Source organism: Schistocerca nitens, chromosome 1, assembly GCF_023898315.1.
Source record: "Schistocerca nitens isolate TAMUIC-IGC-003100 chromosome 1, iqSchNite1.1, whole genome shotgun sequence".
In the NCBI taxonomy this organism is placed as follows: Eukaryota; Metazoa; Arthropoda; class Insecta; order Orthoptera; family Acrididae; genus Schistocerca; species Schistocerca nitens.
This window is the reverse complement of record NC_064614.1, coordinates 783817545-783822122: the sequence shown is the minus strand read 5'-3', so window position 1 is coordinate 783822122 and position 4578 is coordinate 783817545.

The window sequence follows — 4578 nt, the reverse complement described above, 5'->3', positions numbered from 1 at the left end:
TCTACTAGTACTGTCGTACTATCTTTGGTGTGACCGCTAGTATTTCCGGGTGGTGGTTAACGTCACCCAGGAGTGACACTTCCACTGCACAGTTGTGTTCTTTTCCATATATTTGAGATCTGATACTTCGTACTTTCGGACACACTTTACATTGTTGTTACTACTTGAGCCATGTGTGGCTCGGGTTCATGCCATATGTTCTTTGGCATTTTGTCACATCGAGTGTCGTCTTGTTTCTTCCTTACTTACTTGCATAACGAAGTTGCTGGCTTGCTTCCTTGAGTGGCAGCATCAGCGCTTATCGCTACTAGTACTGTCGTACTATCTTTGGTGTGACCGCTAGTATTTCCGGGTGGTGGTTAACGTCACCCAGGAGAGACACTTCCACTGCACAGTTGTGTTCTTTTGCATATATTTGAGATCTGATAGTTCGTACTTTCGGACACACTTTACATTGTTGTTACTACTTGAGCCATGTGTGGCTCGGGTTCATGCCATTTGTTCGTTGGCATTTTGTCACATCGAGTGTCGTCTTGTTTCTTCCTTACTTACTTGCATAACGAAGTTGCTGGCTTGCTTCCTTGAGTGGCAGCAGCAGCGCTTATCGCTACTAGTACTGTCGTACTATCTTTGGTGTGACCGCTAGTATTTCCGGGTGGTGGTTAACGTCACCCAGGAGAGACACTTCCACTGCACAGTTGTGTTCTTTTGCATATATTTGAGATCTGATACTTCGTACTTTCGGACACACTTTACATTGTTGTTACTACTTGAGCCATGTGTGGCTCGGGTTCATGCCATTTGTTCTTTGGCATTTTGTCACATCGAGTGTCGTCTTGTTTCTTCCTTACTTACTTGCATAACGAAGTTGCTAGCTTGCTTCCTTGAGTGGCAGCAGCAGCGCTTATCGCTACTAGTACTGTCGTACTATCTTTGGTGAGACCGCTAGTATATCCGGGTGGTGGTTAACGTCACCCAGGAGAGACACTTCCACTGCACAGTTGTGTTCTTTTGCATATATTTGAGATCTGATAGTTCGTACTTTCGGAAACACTTCACATTGTTGTTACAACTTGAGCCATGTGTGGCTCGGGTTCATGCCATTTGTTCGTTGGCATTTTGTCACATCGAGTGTCGTCTTGTTTCTTCCTTACTTACTTGCATAACGAAGTTGCTGGCTTGCTTCCTTGTGTGGCAGCAGCAGCGCTTATCGCTACTAGTACTGTCGTACTATCTTTGGTGTGACCGCTAGTATTTCCGGGTGGTGGTTAACGTCACCCAGGAGAGACACTTCCACTGCACAGTTGTGTTCTTTTGCATATATTTGAGATCTGATACTTCATACTTTCGGACACACTTTACATTGTTGTTACTACTTGAGCCATGTGTGGCTCGGGTTCATGCCATTTGTTCTTTGGCATTTTGTCACATCGAGTGTCGTCTTGTTTCTTCCTTACTTACTTGCATAACGAAGTTGCTGGCTTGCTTCCTTGAGTGGCAGCAGCAGCGCTTATCGCTACTAGTACTGTCGTACTATCTTTGGTGTGACCGCTAGTATTTCCGGGTGGTGGTTAACGTCACCCAGGAAAGACACTTCCACTGCACAGTTGTGTTCCTTTGCATATATTTGAGATCTGATAGTTCGTACTTTCGGACACACTTTACATTGTTGTTACTACTTGAGCCATGTGTGGCTCGGGTTCATGCCATTTGTTCTTTGGCATTTTGTCACATCGAGTGTCGTCTTGTTTCTTCCTTACTTACTTGCATAACGAAGTTGCTGGCTTGCTTCCTTGAGTGGCAGCAGCAGCGCTTATCGCTACTAGTACTGTCGTACTATCTTTGGTGTGACCGCTAGTATTTCCGGGTGGTGGTTAACGGCACCCACGAGTGACACTTCCACTGCACAGTTGTGTTCTTATCCATATATTTGGGATCTGATAATTTGTACTTTCGGACACACTTGACATTATTGTTACTACTTGAGCCATGTGTGGCTCGGGTTTATGCCATTTGTTCTTTGGCATTTTGTCACATCGAGTGTCGTCCTGTTTCTTCCTTACTTACTTGCATAACGAAGTTGCTGGCTTGCTTCCTTGAGTGGCAGCAGCAGCGCTTATCGCTACTAGTACTGTCGTACTATCTTTGGTGTGACCGCTAGTATTTCCGGGTGGTGGTTAACGTCACCCAGGAGTGACACTTCCACTGCACAGTTGTGTTCTTTTCCATATATTTGAGATCTGATACTTCGTACATTCGGACACACTTTACATTGTTGTTACTACTTGCGCCATTTGTGGCTCGGGTTCATGCCATATGTTCTTTGGCATTTTGTCACATCGAGTGTCGTCTTGTTTCTTCCTTACTTACTTGCATAACGAAGTTGCTGGCTTGCTTCCTTGAGTGGCAGCAGCAGCGCTTATCGCTACTAGTACTGTCGTACTATCTTTGGTGTGACCGCTAGTATTTCCGGGTGGTGGTTAACGTCACCCAGGAGAGACACTTCCACTGCACAGTTGTGTTCTTTTGCATATATTTGAGATCTGATACTTCGTACTTTCGGACACACTTTACATTGTTGTTACTACTTGAGCCATGTGTGGCTCGGGTTCATGCCATTTGTTCTTTGGCATTTTGTCACATCGAGTGTCGTCTTGTTTCTTCGTTACTTACTTGCATAACGAAGTTGCTGGCTTGCTTCCTTGAGTGGCAGCAGCAGCGCTTATCGCTACTAGTACTGTCGTACTATCTTTGGTGTGACCGCTAGTATTTCCGGGTGGTGGTTAACGTCACCCAGGAGAGACACTTCCACTGCACAGTTGTGTTCTTTTGCATATATTTGAGATCTGATACTTCGTACTTTCGGACACACTTTACATTGTTGTTACTACTTGAGCCATGTGTGGCTCGGGTTCATGCCATTTGTTCGTTGGCATTTTGTCACATCGAGTGTCGTCTTGTTTCTTCCTTACTTACTTGCATAACGAAGTTGCTGGCTTGCTTCCTTGAGTGGCAGCAGCAGCGCTTATCGCTACTAGTACTGTCGTAGTATCTTTGGTGTGACCGCTAGTATTTCCGGGTGGTGGTTAACGTCACCCAGGAGAGACACTTCCACTGCACAGTTGTGTTCTTTTGCATATATTTGAGATCTGATAGTTCGTACTTTCGGACACACTTTACATTGTTGTTACTACTTGAGCCATGTGTGGCTCGGGTTCATGCCATCTGTTCTTTGGCATTTTGTCACATCGAGTGTCGTCTTGTTTCTTCCTTACTTACTTGCATAACGAAGTTGCTGGCTTGCTTCCTTGAGTGGCAGCAGCAGCGCTTATCGCTACTAGTACTGTCGTACTATCTTTGGTGTGACCGCTAGTATTTCCGGGTGGTGGTTAACGTCACCCAGGAGAGACACTTCCACTGCACAGTTGTGTTCTTTTGCATATATTTGAGATCTGATAGTTCGTACTTTCGGACACACTTTACATTGTTGTTACTACTTGAGCCATGTGTGGCTCGGGTTCATGCCATTTGTTCTTTGGCATTTTGTCACATCGAGTGTCGTCTTGTTTCTTCCTTACTTACTTGCATAACGAAGTTGCTGGCTTGCTTCCTTGAGTGGCAGCAGCAGCGCTTATCGCTACTAGTACTGTCGTACTACCTTGGTGTGATCGCTAGTATTTCCGGGTGGTGGTTAACGTCACCCAGGAGAGACACTTCCACTGCACAGTTGTGTTCTTTTGCATGTATTTGAGATCTGATACTTCGTACTTTCGGACACACTTTACAGTGTTGTTACTACTTGAGCCATGTGTGGCTCGGGTTCATGCCATTTGTTCTTTGGCATTTTGTCACATCGAGTGTAGTCTTGTTTCATCCTTACTTACTTGCATAACGAAGTTGCTGGCTTGCTTCCTTGAGTGGCAGCAGCAGCGCTTATCGCTACTAGTACTGTCGTACTATCTTTGGTGTGACCGCTAGTATTTCCGGGTGGTGGTTAACGGCACCCAGGAGAGACACTTCCACTGCACAGTTGTGTTCTTATCCATATATTTGGGATCTGATACTTTGTACTTTCGGACACACTTGACATTGTTGTTACTACTTGAGCCATGGGTGGCTCGGGTTCATGCTATTTGTTCTTTGGCATTTTGTCACATCGAGTGTCGTCTTGTTTCTTCCTTACTTACTTGCATAACGAAGTTGCTGGCTTGCTTCCTTGAGTGGCATCAGCAGCGCTTATCGCTACTAGTACTGTCGTACTATCTTTGGTGTGACCGCTAGTATTTCCGGGTGGTGGTTAACGTCACCCAGGAGAGACACTTCCACTGCACAGTTGTGTTCTTTTGCATATATTTGAGATCTGATAGTTCCTACTTTCGGACACACTTTACATTGTTGTTACCACTTAAGCCATGTGCGGCTCGGGTTCATGCCATTTGTTCTTTGGCATTTTGTCACATCGAGTGTCGTCTTGTTTCTTCCTTACTTACTTGCATAACGAAGTTGCTGGCTTGCTTCCTTGAGTGGCAGCAGCAGCGCTTATCGCTACTAGTACTGTCGTACTATCTTTGGTGTGAC